The sequence below is a fragment of the Periplaneta americana genome, chromosome 15, assembly GCF_040183065.1.
Source record: "Periplaneta americana isolate PAMFEO1 chromosome 15, P.americana_PAMFEO1_priV1, whole genome shotgun sequence".
In the NCBI taxonomy this organism is placed as follows: Eukaryota; Metazoa; Arthropoda; class Insecta; order Blattodea; family Blattidae; genus Periplaneta; species Periplaneta americana.
Window position 1 is genome coordinate 8,782,282 of NC_091131.1, and position 17,412 is coordinate 8,799,693.

Sequence of the window (17,412 nt, forward strand, 5' to 3'; positions counted from 1 at the left end):
TTGGTACTCCCGAATTGCGGGGATGGATAGTTGCGTATATTTTTCGACATTCAACGGAAGTGGCAAAGCTGTGAGCCAAATTAAACATTTATCTCACCATATTTCAGAATATAAATTGTGGACTTAATTCCTTCTCACGTAAGATAACTCGCTTCAATTATAAATTGTATGGCTTTAGTATATTACGATACAAGGTTGGGAAGTACTTTAGTATATTACGATACAAGGTTGGGAAGTACTTTAGTATATTACGATGCAAGGTTGGGAAGTACTTTAGTATATTACGATGCAAGGTTGGGAAGTACTTTAGTATATTACGATACAAGGTTGGGAAGTACTTTAGTATATTACGATACAAGGTTGGGAAGTACTTTAGTATATTACGATGCAAGGTTAGGAAGTACTTTAGTATATTACGATCCAAGGTTGGGAAGTACTTTAGTATATTGCGATACCAGGTTGGGAAGTACTTTAGTATATTACGATACAAGGTTGGGAAGTACTTTAGTATATTACGATACAAGGTTGGGAAGTACTTTAGTATATTACGATACAAGGTTGGGAAGTACTTTAGTATATTACGATACAAGGTTGGGAAGTACTTTGTATATTACGATGCAAGGTTGGGAAGTACTTTAGTATATTACGATGCAAGGTTGGGAAGTACTTTAGTATATTACGATGCAAATTTGGGAAGTACTTTAGTATATTATGATACAAGGTTGGGAAGTACTTTAGTATATTACGATACAAGGTTGGGAAGTAATTTTCCTCGATTTTGTAATGCACTTCACAAACAATTATTTTCTTCCTAACGACCTTGAAATTTGGCTCAAATGAAATCAATGCCGTCATTTCCCATAACTATGACCCTGGAACACAACTATGGTCCACGATACAACCATTCAAAGAACACTGTACAAGTAACATAGACCGTTCGTAGATAGCTGCAGTGATTTGACTTCAAACTACAGTACAGCAAAAATATAGAGATATCTGAATGGTTGTGTCGTGGACCATATGAGAAATGACGGCACTATGAAGTATTTTAGGCTAAAAAATAAAAAAAATGTTAACTTTGACACATATTTGGTCATTCCTGTAGGTCCTTCCCTTTAACGCCGCTTTATCTGCAGAAATCATTGTTTTGAAATTATACTTGGACGAAATATCACCGACAAATATTAACAAATCTATACTAATAATAATAAATCTGTAGACGAAATTTTTCTTGTACTTTTAGATTTTCCAAAAATAACATATATAATTAACCACCCTAAAACCGAAAATCGCTTTTTTGAAATTTTTGTTTGTATGTTTGTCTGTCTGGATGTTTGTTACCTTTTCACGCGATAATGGCTGAACGGATTTCGATGAAAATTGGAATATAAATTAAGTTCGCTGTAACTTCGATTTTAGGCTATATGACATTCAAAATACGTTATTTAAAAGGAGAGTTATAAGGGGGCCTGAATTACATAAATCGAAATTTCTCGCTTATTATTGATTTTTATGAAATATGTTACATAACAAAAGTTTATTTAAAAACGATTTTCGATAAGTTTTATTCTTTGAAAAATTCTGATAGAACTGATATTTAATGAGATAAATGAATTTTAAAATTAAAATACAATGCCATCTAAGGCGGTGTAATGAAATGAAAACAAATGACTACGTCTAAAGGGGCCTTGGACAACAACAATCGAAAACTATGAAGCATAGCCTACAGATAATGTTTCTGTGTTTGTATGAAGTAATATCGAAGGCTAAATTAACCGATTTGTATAATTAATTATTATTTCACCATTGGAAAGTGTAGTTTCTCTAGATGGACATAATGCTATAATGTTATCACAGTAACTTCTGAGTGCTCTCTGGACCAAAATGACCGCATTTTAATTATTTAAATATAATTAAATTAAGTAAAATATTAAACGATTTATCCTTCTATCAAACACGAATGTTCCTTGGATCAAACGCTCTATTCTAATTATGTAATTATTTTATATTTATTTCTAACAGGTGCAGCGGAGCGCACGGGTACGGCTAGTTGGAAATATAATTTTATGTAAATTATATTGCACGTACACAGTATGTTAAGTAAGGACCAAAAATGAAATCAGTTTTCTAGATCTTCATATTTTGTAACCAGAACAATGCTCTTACCTCTAAATATAATTACAGGCTTGCACAGTATTCCTTATAGGGTATCAATGCAGGTACTCGGTTGATGCAACGACTGATGTGCGATAGAATGGTGGACTGCCGGCACAACGAGGAGCGACCTCTATTTACGACAAGCAGCGGTCCTCAAGATCACGGTCAGCGGGCTCAACAATACAAACTTCCCCCTCCAGCGATCTACTACACGGCAGCCAACGGTCTGCAATGCTACCTGCAGGTCGGGACTAGAGTCCGGATTTTTATGTAATTACATATTTTTTCATTAGCATATATGCGTGAAAATTGGCGAATTAGGTGGTAAGACCATTATATTTAATTTTAATACTACATATTTTATATATGTCGCAAAATAATACATGTTTATAAGATAATAACATTACTATTACATGAAGTTAACATTCATCATCATCATCATCATCATCATCATCATCATCATTATCAATAACAGTCTTGGATTAGACCTCCTGGCCTGTTCCGCTTCCAGAAGAAAGTTGGTCTTCCCATCTCTTCCTTGGTCTTCCGATATCTCGTTTTCCATGAGGTGTATAGTCCAATAGTCTCTTGGGTATCCTATTGTTGGGCATTCTTAATACATGTTCATACCAGTTGTTGCGGTAAGATTCTATAGTATCCGTAACGGCGGTGTCGGATATCAGCGTTCCTTTTATGGTCGTAAAGAGTATATCCTGCAAGAGGTCTTAGCAATCGCATTTCAGCAGCTTCTATTCTTCGAAGTTGTCCTTTCGTTAATGACCATGTCTCTGATCCATATAATAATGCCGGGACTGCCATAACTTTATAGAATTTCAAAATTGTTTCTGGTCGAACTTTCTTTAATAGGGTTGATTTGATTGTTCTTAACAGTTGCTGAAATTTGGCAAGTTTAATATCTACGTCCCTGGAGTTTATGTAAGAAAGATTGCAGCCAAGATAGTTGAATGTGTTGACTTGATTGCAATTCTGGATCTTATATGGTTCTTTCCTTGGAAGGCCATGATTCTGGTTTTATTTATAGAGATTTCCAAATTATAATATATTATTTAAATGTACCGAAGTACATATGATATTTCCATGCAGATATTCTGCGTCATCATACGATGAAAGAGTGATGGAACGGAGAAGAATTCTCTCCGGCGCCGGGATTTGAACCCGGGTTTTCAGCTCTACGTGCTGATGCTTTATCCACTAAGCCACACCGGATACAACCCCGACGTCGGACAGAATTGTCTCTGATTGAGTTCCAACTCTTGGGTTCCCTCTAGTGGCCGCCCTCTGCACTACGTCATAGATGTCTATGAACATAGGACCGAAGTCCACACATGTGCTGAGGTGCACTCGTTATGAGTGACTAGTTGGCCGGGATCCGACGGAATAAGCGCGTCAAATCCCGGTGCCGGAGAGAATTTTTCTCTTTCATCGTATGATGACGCAGAATATCTGCATGGAAATATCATATGTACTTCGGTACATTGAAATAATATATATGCGTAAATCACGAAGCGATTTAAGACGGCGCTTATTCCGTCGGATCCCGGCCAACTAGTCACTCATAACGAGTGCACCTCAGCACATGTGTGGACTTCAGTCCTATGTTCATAGACATCTATGACGTAGTGCAGAGGGCGGCCACTAGAGGGAACCAAAGATTTGGAACTCGATCAGAGACAATTCTGTCCGACGTCGGGGTTGTATCCGGTGTGGCTTAGTGGATAAAGCATCAGCACGTAGAGCTGAAAACCCGGGTTCAAATCCCGGCGCCGGAGAGATTTTTTCTCCGTTCCATCACTCTTTCATCGTACAAATTATAATGTTTTGCTATCTTGTATTGTGTGTGTATTGCTCTTTGTAAATTGTCTTCAGAATTTGCTAAAATTATCTGATCATCTGCGTAAAGTAATGTGTTAAGTGTAAAGTTGTCAATCATAAAATTTGTGAGCAATTCGTCTTCCCCATTTTTGGTAATGTTATTTATATAAATATTAATAAGGTGGGCAGTCTTGCTTTACTCCTTCATTTATTGTTGTAACATTCATAACAGTAACAAATATAAAATATCAATACTCGGGAGAAAATTAAATGCAGAATAAATATGAGAAATTTCTGTTATTATTTGGTTGAGAAGCTTTTGTCATTCAGTCTGCTCTCAAAAAAGCTGAAAGTTAGAATTTATATTACCGGTTCTGTATGGTAGTGGACTGTCACTTTGAGAGAGGAACAGAGGTTAATGGTGTTCGAGAATAAAGTACTTGGGAAAATATTTGGGGCTAAGAGGGACGAAGTTACAGGAGAATAGAGGAAGTTACACAACGCAGAACTGCACGCATTGTATTCTTAACCTGATATAATTAGGAACATTAAATGCAGACGTTTGAGATGGATAGGGCATGTAGCACGTATAGGAGAGTCTTGGTTGGAAGACCTGAGGGGGAAAAGACCTTTCGGAAGACCGAGACGTAGATGGGAGGATAATATTAAAATGGATTTGAGGGAGGTGAGATATGTAGGTTAAGTACTGGATTAATCTTCCTCAGGATGTACTGAAGACAAGTTACTCGGAGACCATAGACACAAGATTTCATGGTCTTGAACTGAACGCTTAACATTTGCAAAGCATACGGATTTTTCCTGAAAATTATTATATGCATATTTCTACTTTTCGTTGCAAATTTATCAAAGTGCATGAAGTAGAAAGGGAGAGGCAGGGAGTCACTACCCTCATCGAAGGGCGCCTCGTCATCCTAACAATCATCATGATACATAGTTTTCATTCTTCGAGTAGCTACATAAAATATAGGCTACATATTCTCGTATTTGAGTATCAAACACAGTAAAACCTGGCTTCTACGTTTTCCCTCTTTTGTCCGATTTTAAAAGTAAGAAAATAAAGAGAAACGTTAAATTTTCCCTTGATTTTAAGCTCTCGATTTTTGTGTAATATCTCGATTTTATCTTCAGATTAAACTTTAATGGCAAATACTGATTATAAATTTATCAAAATATAATAAGATAATTTAAACATTATTACCGTAAGAATCTTATAATAAAATCAATTTTCGTCATTGACAAGTTGATTCATGATCGAACTCTTGTTAAGGTAAATATTCTACAGGGACATCATTTTATTTTTACTTCAATTTTTATTGTACCTGAGTTTTTTAATGTACTTCACTCCCACCCCTTCTACTAATGAATAATGAAGTTCAACCGTCCTCCACACAGATCCAAGACCGCATATACAGTCATAGTAGCCTTACGGTCATAGTAAACAGTACGTTCCAAAAATAAGTTCGCGTTTTCCAGTGACGAAAGAGCTTTCAATATTGAATCATTTTCGCACAGCTACTGTCGTACATTTGTCTACGTCGCATCCCGGTTTCCCCCATCAGCTTTTATTCGCCAGCTAGTGGCTGGACTGTCTTAGCTCTTTTCTGAAAACATTAATTCCTGTTAGGAATTGGACGTCTACGTAATATTATACAATTGTTTAAAATAACTTACATAAAAGGGCCTCGTTATGTAATTAACTGTCACGTGATTTCCTCCCTTTCTACGACCCTACGACATAACCACTTGGACGGACAGTAGATAGTATGTCAGAGTAATTTTATCTTTTCGGATCGGGCAGAAGTGAAGATTGAATTTTCAAGGTACACTTTTAAAGAGTAGGTACAGAATTATTTCAACATGAATTACTAGTACGACGGACGAAACTGGTAACTGGGATTAGGTACAATAGTCTATAGTGCGATAATATGCACATTAGAACTGAAGCCTGTATCGAAATGAACGGCCACCATTTTCAAATGTGTATTTAAATATCCATATTATGATTATTTTTAAATTTAACTTCATTCTCTGTATTGTACGCTAATGTGCTGTAGACAGTATAATATACACTGCATAATGAATACGTCCACATGGACAGCTCAGTTCGTGAGTAAAAACACCCATTGTTAATATTGTACTGTATTTTGATTAAACAAAAGCCTAATGAAAATGATCAAACTCAAAAGCGCGATATTTCCTAGTTTACGTAAATGGATGAACTACTTTTCTTCCCTCCTATACCTAGTAGAGTGATTTGTGTGTATATTACGCCAGTATCATCGAACTCCAGTCGTGGAAGGGGTAGCAAACGGCGTTGATCCAAAGGTATCGGCAAGTTAATATTAAAAATGTTAGTAAAAATAAAATGATGTCCCTGTATAAATGTTATCTTTTATTAAAGATTAATTACTTCTGCATGTATCTTATTAATGTATTGCACATGATCATGTATGTGTTTTACAAATTAATGGTTTGTGTCATTATGTCAAGCATTATTGCTAAAATTATAACTGTATTAAAATGATAAAATCTTATGGTTCATGTTAGACGAACAAATAAAATAGATATTCATATTACATTATATTGTATATTGACTTATCTGAATACTATTACAATGCTTTCTAAGATAATGCTTCGAAATACCTAACGAGATTTGATTTGATTGTAATGGCTGCCCCCAGCAATGTTGAAAATGTACGATACAGGTTCGAAAAAAAAAAAAAACAATCTCAATGGACACATGGAAGAAGTAGATTAGATTGCAAGTAATGTAATTTATCATAACGTAATTATTTTAATTTTCATTATAACCTTAGTATAAGTAAAAACATTCTTTTTTTTTTACCTAACTGCACTTATTAGAGAACTAGTATTTTGCAAAGTTAAAATACGTGTACATCCTTTGACACAGAAAACGGTCGATCCCTGTAGCGTGAATTTGTCTAAGTGTCGTTCGGATTGATGCGAGATTCACATGGGAAAATATTAAGCATCGAGGTCCGAGGATGAAGTCAAGTCGTAGCAGCGAAGTATCTGTATGTCAATAAACGACAAATTCTCTACGAAACCTTTATGGCTTAGCGAAGAGCTCTTCCTTCTCGTTACAAAGACGGAGCACACGATGATTCCCGAGCTATTCCTAGGTGGGACTTGTCTCTCAACAGGGATCAATTTCCGTGTCAAATGGTGTATTTCTATAATGTGTTTATGTGTGTACCATCAAAACCTAAGAAACTTAATTTTCTTGATTCTGTAGTCATTTCAAAAACGTAAAATCCAGGTTTCACTACATTATTACATATTTTCGAAGTTGGAAACTTTCCCGTTTCAAAGATAAGATACAGTATTTATAAGATAAGTATACAACGTAATAGCCTTAAGTGCCTAAAATATGAATACATAATCAACCACATCTCGACTGGTTTTCACATGACACTATTCCAGGCATGAATCATCATGAATGATAACGTAATAATCAGGGGTACACAAATCCAGATCGCTATGTCGCCTAATAACATATTATGAAACAAGTTTATGATGTAATAATTTTATAACATTATAAACGTGTTTCATACGTTATTTTTGTACGACAGCATTATAAAAGAATGAAAGAAATAACATGAGATTTATAATTATGGGAAGTTAATTTCATGGTTTATAAAGAAAGAAGTTGCTATGACAACAATGATATTATAGCTTGGCAAATCGTTTCATAATGTTAACTTTATGGTACAAGTTGTGGCTTCTTAATAGAAGTTAAGACGCTGTAAATCGTGCACATTCGGCCTAATTCTGGCACTGGTGCCAGAAAAGATTACTGAGCAACTAGTAGCCTATTCTATGACATCATCACCGCCCTCACAACACAATCTTATACAACGTGCCTGTAAGAAAAAGCTTTAAAATAACAAAATAGCATTGTCTTAGAAACGGTTACTTAGCAACCATTATTACGTTATATCCAGTACTCATGTCTCTACTACTTCATAACATTACATTTTGTAAATTTAGAATAGTTTTTATTTGTTTTACATATTTTAATGTTAGAATAGCATAAAACGTTGTATGTAACACGTGTATAATCTTCATGCTGATGTACAAACAATTTTTAGGTAGCGCCTGAGTTTTTTTTTTTATCGAGTTTAATCTTTACAAGATTCCGATTTCTTTCATATCGTTACGACTAACACACAATGTTAACAAAAACAGTGTGCAGTGAAGGATCTTCCCTTGAGCAAATGACTAAGAAAGAATTAAAGAATACTGGTACATCCTATTATGAGTATAAAGCCATATCCTTAATCGAAAAATCTATATTACAAGCTAAATTGTTGTTGTTGTTTAGTCAACTGTCCGGAGACAGGTCTGAACCTCACAACTGATACCAAGAAGGCACCAGTTATGAGGCAACTAGGTCAGGAGATAATGGGGTAGGGTGGCCAGTTCCTTTCCCCCCCCTCCATTGCATACATCGCCCACTAGCTACTTATTTCACTCATCACACTTCAGATGCATACAAACAATTGTTCTTACACTGACACATATCGTCAAGTGAGATGTACGTACAGTACATATCAGCCAGAACCTCAATCAGAGGGGTTCGACGTGCAGTGAACTTGAGTGAGTCCGTAACTGTGGCAGTGTCCAGGCGAGTGCGACGGAAGACCTGAGTTCGATGTGCAGTGAACTTGAACAGTGAGCTAAAAGAATTAGCCAAGGTAAACTAACTGTGAACTGACAGTTTTGTTCTGCACATAGTGAATTGTGAACATTAATTGATATTAGGAGTACATTGTTGTTCTTCTCAATAATACACGTCATGTATTGCCATTGTCGTTGTGTGGAGTGCAATAACGACTATTATGTTACTGTGTGAGAAATATTGGAGAGCAAGAACGCTAATGGCTTCGTTGCCAAAGCCCAGCATTAGATAACAACAACAACATGTTACTGTGTTGAGTGCAGTGTTGCCAACTCGATTCTTAAAAATCCGCGATGAGACCGTGCAGAAACCGCTAAATTGCTATATTGTCACTGTAAAATTAGATTATTTTGCCGCTGTGAGTGCTAAAAATACTCGCAAAATCCCTACATCAGCAGTACAAATTTCATAAATTTTATCCGAGAAGCTTTTGTCATCCAGTCTGCTGTCAAAAAAAAAAAGTTAGAATTTATAAAACAGTTATATTACCGGTTGTTCTGTATGGCTGTGAAACTTGGACTCTCACTTTGAGAGCGGAACAGAGATTGAGGGTTTTTGAGAATAAGGTTCTTAGGAAAATACTTGGGGCTAAAAGGGATGAAGTTACAGGAGAATGGAGAAAGTTACACAACGCAGAGCTGCACGCATTGTATCCTTCACCTGACATAATTAGGAACATTAAATCCAGACGTTTGAGATGGGCAGGGCATGTAGCACGTATGGGCGTATCCAAAAATGCAATGCCGGAGGGAAAAAGACCTTTGGGGAGGCCGAGACGTAGATGGGAAGATAATATTAAAGTGGATTTGAGGGAGATGGGATATGATGGTAGAGACTGGATTAATCTTGCTCAGGTTAGGGACCAATGGCGGGCTTGTGTGGGGGCGGCGGTGAGCCTCCGGGTTCCTTAAGAGCCAGTAAGTAAGTAAAAGTAAGTAAACTAACACTGAAAAACGCTAGATCTAGCGGGAAAACCACTGGATTGGCGACTCTGGTTGAGTGGAATACCCATTGTTGTTGGGTGAATTATGAAGAATAAAAGTCACATTGTTGTCGGGCGTGTAGTGGATAAAGCAGAATAAAAGTCACAATATGAACGGAAATAGTACATTATGCAACGAGCCTATAATGGTAGTAATTAAGAATCGAGTATGGACATTTATGAAACGAGCGCAAGCGAGTTTCATAATTTTCATACGAGCTTCTTAATTACCATTATAGGCGAGTTTCATACGACTTTTTATGCTCGACCATTTTTCTAACTTGAATTTACCGGTATTCAGATGTATACATTTTATTTGTAACTGACAAGATCGGAAGTGACCTTGTTCTAGGACGTGAATTGTGAGATGCGCGCAGACGCGAAAGTATTGATTTTTTTCGAGGAACAATAATGTCATTGACCTTGACGTAGTCCCGTTAAACTTGATAATATTATAATATTATAACCTTGATTATTGAATTCGACATTGAAAAACGAGATAACAAACTGAATTTATTTGAATATTATTTACAATTAACGCTAATTATTATAGTAACAGAACATAACCTTCTGCGACAGTATTGGATTTCCAGCCTCCGTGACTTTTCGCTAATTCTCTTTCGATTGCATATCCGAGAATAATCGATACTTGCGGTTTTATAACGGTACAAAGCTGACTTGTCATTGGCTGAACACATGTAAGCTGAATTATCATTGGCTGAAGACCTGTACTTTAATGAGTAGGTGTATTTTAATGACATGCATTAAAGGACTGCTACCAGATGTATAATTAGTATATTTCGGCATGGTCGGGCATAAAAGATGTTACGAAACTTAAGTCTGATATCGGCAGGCCAACGGCTGGCCAGCTATCGAAAGTCATGTTAATTCCACTTTTCGAGATACACACACTCTCGTGTGATAATTATCGCTCGTTATATAATGTTTATGATAAGAATATCGACGATGAATGCCCTTCAATACCAAATAATATTATATCAGCCGTAATGGATGTCAGCATTATAACGTAATGTACTTCAAAAAGATTGAGTGTTTCAAATGAGCTACAGCTTCGTGGTGAGTGGAGAAACTACGAACACATTCGATCAAACGGCGAACTTGGAAATGACTCACTCTTGCTTCTGTTTTAAGACGAACATTTCCTAAATAAAGTTTTTCACGCAGCGTCCATCAAAAGGAAAATAAATCTCATATACTAAAAAAAAAAAAAAAAAAAAAAAAAAAAAAAAAAAAAAAAAGTATGTCAAGGTCAAAACGAACCCGATGTTTCATTAAATTGTATCCATATTTACAATGTCGCACGCCGCGCCGTAGCGTCGTGTTCTACGTTCTTTTTCATAAGGCACCATGCCTGGACTCACGTTATGAAATAAGCGCTTATTTTCTCATGAAATTTCGGGCAGTGTATGGGACCGGTGCCCACCTAGCATCGTGGTGAATTTGGAGAGCTACAATAGGTAGCGAAATCCGGTTACGACAGCCAGTTATAACGGCTAGAAGAAACATCGTGCTAACTGCAAGATACCTCCGTCCTGGTTGGATGATCGTTTATTTTATTTTATTTTACTGGGTTATTTTACAACGCTGTTTCGATTAATTAAAATGTGTCTTAGTGAAACAGCAGAGTCCGTATAGGCCAGTTTCTATCTGATGCTTTTCCAATTCACTGCGGGCTAAAGCAGGGAGATGCACTATCACCTTTACTTTTTAACTTCGCTCTAGAATATGCCATTAGGAAAGTTCAGGATAACAGAGGGTTTGGAGTTCAACGGGTTACATCAGCTTCTCGTCTATGCGGATGACGTGAATATGTTAGGAGAAAATCCACAAACGATTAGGGAAAACGCGGAAATTCTAGTTGAAGCAAGTAAAGCGATAGAGTTGGAAGTAAATCCCGAAAAGACTAAGTATATGATTATGTCTCGTGACAAGAATATTGTACGCAATGGAACTATAAAAATTGGAGATTTATCTTTCGAAGTGGTGGAAAAATTCAAATATCTTGGAGCAACAGTAACAAATATAAATGACACTCGGGAGGAAATTAAACGCAGAATAAATATGGGAAATGCGTGTTATTATTCGGTTGAGAAGCTTTTGTCATCTAGTCTTCTGTCAAAATATCTGAAAGTTAGAATTTATAAAACAGTTATATTACCGGTTGTTCTATATGGTTGTGAAACTTGGACTCTCACTTTGAGAGAGGAACAGAGATTAAGGGTGTTTGAGAATAAGGTGCTTAGGAAAATATTTGGGGCTAAGAGGGATGAAGTTACAGGAGAATGGAGAAAGTTACACAACGCAGAGCTGCACGCATTGTATTCTTCAACTGACATAATTAGGAACATTAAATCCAGACGTTTGAGATGGGCAGGACATGTAGCACGTATGGGCGAATCCAGAAATGCATATAGAGTGTTAGTTGGGAGGCCGGAGGGAAAAATACCTTTGGGGAGGCCGAGACGTAGGTGGGAAGATAATATTAAAATGGATTTGAGGGAGGTGGGATATGATGGTAGAGACTGGATTAATGTTGCTCAGGATAGGGACTAATGGCGGGCTTATGTGAGGGCGGCAATGAACCTCCGTGTTCCTTAAAATCAAGTAAGTAAGTATGTAAGTATTTTACGACGCTGTATCAACATCTCAGGTTATTTAGCGTCTGAATGAAATGAAGGTGATAATGCCGGTGAAATGAGTCCGGGGTCCAGCACCGAAAGTTACTCAGCATTTGCTCGTGTTGGGTTGAGGGAAAACCCCGGAGAAAACCTCAACCAGGTAACTTGCCCCGACCGGGATTCGAACTCGGGCCACCTGGTTTCGCGGCCAGACGCGCTGACCGTTACTCCACAGGTGTGGAGTGGTGATCGTTGTCGAAGGATGTGGACATGGAGTCGGCTGGTCTGACACTCACCAATCAATCAATCCATTAAACCCACTCGTGAATCAATCCATTCACCCGCCAATCATTCCTGTCACCTATCTACAAACATTCCTGAATTAATCGACCATCCATCCGTCAATCATTCCAATCATTGACTAATGTATTCAATCACCTATCCAGCAAAAAATTCATACACAGTATTAATTCATTCATTTAACCCTCTTCTCTCCTCCTCACCTGCCTTGCTGACTCACTCTATCCCTTTATCTTCATTTATCTTATCTTTTCTGTCTAGCTACCATCTATAATCCGTGCAATCAATCATCCATGATTTAGTCCATCCATTTACTTATCCGTTCATCTATCCATTACTGCAGCAATTTATGTAATGCCCACTTATTCATCAATCAGTCCACAAATGAAAAATCCATCCAAAAATTTAACATTATATTCTAACTCTTGTCGGTCAGAAATGACTCCAGTCCGTGTTCTAGGCTTCTTTCGGCCTACGCTACAGTGACACGTGGTGGGAATCTTGTAATCGGTCAGCACGTGGACCTCCTAACATTAATATTAAGACTTCTACACAGACAACGGAGAAATATCCAAACCCTAGGCAAATCCGAACTCACAACCGTGGCTCTAGGCTCTATGCCCAGGCCCTTGTAACCTTGCAAGTGACAGCATTGCGTAATGTTGGTGACGAGAGATGCGATGTTCCCACAATGATCACTGCATAACAGTCGACTTAACTCACGCCGAATTTGCTAGTCAGCTCAGTTAATTCAAATTGTAATTATTATGTAACTTTTAATTGTAATTAATAATACTAAATTAATTACATAACTTAAATATTTTATTTACAGCATTAAAAATGAAGCTGTGTTGGAAAAAGTGGGTGAAGAAAGAATGAAGCTGAAACTGATCAGGAAGAGGAAAAGGAATTAGTTGGATAACTGGCTGAGAAGAAACTGCCAATTGAAGGATGCACTGGAAGGAATAGTGAACGGGAGAAGAGTTCGGGGCAGAAGAAGATATCAGATGATAGACGACATTAAGGTATATGGATCATATGCGGAGACTAAGAGGAAGGCAGAAAATAGGAAAGATTTGAGAAAGCTGGGTTTCCAGTGAAAGACCTGCCCTTGGGCATAACACTGAATGAATGAATGAATGAATGAATGAATGAATGAATGAATGAATATAGCCTAATATGTTATGTAAATGTTTTCACTTTTGATTATAATAATTAAAAAAAACTTTATAGGCCTACATGAATTTTAATTATGATATATAAGATTTTCCTTTCAATTATACCTGGTAAGGTTTATCTTGTCTCAGTAGCAATAAAACCAAGTCCCTTCAAATAAGAGTGGAGATTATAGGAGGGTTGTAAATTTTCAGGATTCCTTTCAAAACCTTGTTATTGTACAGGCTACCGGAACTTAGTTTCTTGACAGACAAGCTCAGTGACGGAACTATACACTACGAAGAGAGATATTTCGTTATTTTATTTTGTGCTACAGAATGTATCAACTAGTTCCTTCCGCCACTGGCATCGCTTCGCTCCCCAATCGCAATAACAACACAGACGAGGTAAGACATATCTCCTTTCTCTCTGTTTTCACAGTGAGACAAGATTCATCACACAGACTTTAATACAAATCACCAAGTACATTGCAAGCATTATAATGGAAGTGTGATGGAGGGACGCCTACACAGGGTGGAAGTGAAATAACCCTGAAGATTGAAAAGGACGATAGGGTACACTGAAATCAATAGAAAACCTATATTATGTTTTGTAATTAAATGCAGAAAATTAAGTTTGAAGTTTCAGCAGTCCGGCAACATCGCCGCTAACACACACTACTCGCAATACAGATGTAAGAGGTCAACGAACTGTTTGTATCGATAGGTGAGCTGCTCTCTGGCGCGACGTTGTAACTTATTCGCATCGTGCAGTGGCTTGAAATTGGAGGTTTTTAAAATTAAATTTACATGAAAACCGTCCACGCTATTGAAATACGCCAGAGGGATAAACTATTCTTTATTAGATTTTCTATCGATATGGACAAAAATCATTATCCTACTTGCAATAGTTACGAAAAAAAAACATTTGGGGGAAAAATTTATGAAAAAAAAAAACTATCAACTTTCCATCAAGATGATATTATAGTTTTTTGTTACATACAACATGAGCTTTTCGCTCTGAAAATCTGCAAGGCTATTTCACTTCTAACCTGTATATACGGACAATTTTTTTCTGCTCGTAAAATTGAAGAGTCCTTCGCTCCAAATCTGACGCCTGGTTGTTTAAGGCAACAAGGTAATTGTAAATTAGCTATAAAATACAGCAGCCCACATTTTGTTCTGTATCTCATCAATTTTTAAAGCTATTCTTTTAAAATTTTGAAGACAGATTAAGGAAACTCGTGTGTAAAATTTAATACTCTAGCGAACACATAATTTTATTTTGAATCTTGCTTACACTACTTTTAACACTTGAATATAAGTAACTGATTAACTAGCGGACTTACTCGTGTTAATTATGTAAGTCTGTGCGGCTTACAGCTGTTTCGGTGCTTCATCACACCATCCTCAGAGCCTACTGGATCTCGGCGTCATCTCGAACTTCTCTGCCTGTTGTGTGGATGCGTTTGATTGTTGAAAAGTGGAGTCAAATAGTGTGTATGTACTGAAATTGATCTGTTTGTTGAGAATTTGATCGGGGTGTGTTTTAATGTGTTTGTATATTTCGTATTGTTCTAGTGTGTTGAGTTTTTGGTTCTTGGGTTGTATGTGTAGGATTTCCATGTCCGCATTTACATATGTTATTATATGTATGGTTAGCATTGGTTATGTGATCGGCGTATGTAGATGTATTGTGTCCTCTTTTCACTTTTCAACAATCAAACGCACCCACACAACAGGCAGAGAAGTACGAGATGACGCCGAGATCTAGTAGGCTCTGAGGATGGTGTAATGAAACAGATGTAAGCCGCACAGACTTACATAATTAACACGAGTAAGTCCGATAGTTAATCAATTACTTACATAATTTTATGCTCGACCATGCCGAAATGTAGTAATTATACACCTGGTAGCAGTCCTTTAATGCATGTCATTAAAGTACACCTATTCATTAAAGTTCAGGTTTTCGATTATTCTCGGATATGCAATCGAAAGACGAGGGAAACGTCACGGAGGCTGGAAATCCAATACTGTCGCAGAAGGTTATGTTCTGCTACTAAAATAATTACCGTTAATTGTAAATAATATTCAAATAAATTCAATTTGTCATCTCGTTTTTCAATTCTAAATCAATTTCCAGGTTATACATTCTCTGCATTACATCAAGGTCAATGACATTATTGTTCCTTGGAAAAAATCAATACTTTCGCGTCTGCGCACATCTCACAATTCATGAGCTATAAACAAGGTCACTTCCGATCGTCTATCAGATACAAATAAAATGTATACTTCTGAGTAATTTCAAGTTAGAAATATGGTCGAGCATAAAAAGTCGTATGAAACTTGCCTATAATGGTAATTAAGACGCTCGTATGAAAATTATGAAACTCGCTTGCGCTTGTTTCATAAACAAACATACTTGCGTCTTAACTACTATCATTATAGGCTCGTTGCATAATGTACTATTAATAACATATTTGAGAAACAATCTTATGAAAAAAAAATCTGAAAACACTGACATGTAAACCCCAATTTTTCTCACAAACAAGTGAAACGATTTGAATGAATTTTACTTTACGCATCCTACAGACATAATTTAATTTTGGTTAACTATACTTCGTTTCATAATGTCTGACAGGCGACGTAAACACTACAACGTACAGAGCACCCAGCATAATGTTAGCGTATTGTCACCACTTCATCCAGGTAGCTCACACGCTGCTAAAAATGTTTGTTATTTTTAAAGTACGAGTGAGATAGACAGGGGAAATGAATAAACCTACACCACATCTGCTTCATTATCACGAATCTGATACCATCCGGCGGGAATCGAATCCCAGTTTCTTTAGATATAAATCGCCAGCAAAATGAGAGACAAGAAAGCCTGTAATTCAATCCCCTTGCACCACGTGAATGGGAAAGGAATAAGATGACGTAAAATGAGCCTGTTACCTGTGAACACGAAGACAAGAGCGCAGCGTCCGTTCACCTTGGATACGTCCACTGCTTTTCACAGGTGTTAAAAATCTGGGTTATGACAGACACTTTCCACTGTTCCATCGCTATCACGAGTGCTCCAAGCGTAAGACTGTTTAGATAAGAAGCCCATGCGTAAGAACGCGTTCGTTAATACAGGAATGGACTGCCTCACTGCCTTCACGGTAATTAAAAACTGCGAAAAAACACTTCCAAGAATTGCTCTCACACAGCAAATGAAATCACGATACCTTCAACGGAGTTCCACAAGCATAAAAACCAGCAATTTATAGTGCTAGGAATAAACATTGTGTGTCTAAACGTACGGCCAGGGAGTCCGTCTTCCGTGCTAGACAATCAGGTCATGATTTTGGTGAATCTTCAGCAAGAGGTCTATGTAGCCCTCTTGATCTTAAGGAACACAATGACTCGGGTTTTAGAAAAAAAATAGTCAAAAATCAATTTTCGGTTTTTTGTACGAAAATATTCCTTGGGCACTTAGGAAGTTGATAGTAAGCGATTTTTGCCTGCATATCTTTGAAGTCCAGGAGCGAATTCTGTATAGGCCTACTCCATATGTGAGTATTGTCCCTCTTTTCACAAATTTGTCTTTTTTCTCGAAACTATATTTTTGATGTTCAAAAT

At 37.0% G+C, this 17,412-nt stretch overlaps 1 protein-coding gene and 1 long non-coding RNA gene across 6 annotated transcripts in view; both read right to left on the reverse strand.

Annotated features, from left to right (window-relative positions):
* Positions 1-17,412, reverse strand: part of LOC138714615 (uncharacterized) — a 183,315-nt gene that overhangs the window by 146,771 nt on the left and 19,132 nt on the right. The window lies entirely within an intron of this gene.
* Positions 1-17,412, reverse strand: part of LOC138714612 (putative fatty acyl-CoA reductase CG5065) — a 233,714-nt gene that overhangs the window by 138,269 nt on the left and 78,033 nt on the right. For 2 of the 5 annotated variants that reach the window (XR_011336046.1, XM_069846640.1), the window contains exon 1: positions 16,744-16,856. The exons of 2 other annotated variants lie outside the window; for them this stretch is intronic. The gene's annotated coding sequence lies outside the window, so the exon portion shown is untranslated. Of the gene's footprint in view, positions 1-2,166; positions 2,280-16,743; positions 16,857-17,412 lie in introns of those variants that run through there. One more of the 5 variants, XM_069846638.1, reaches the window with a different exon arrangement.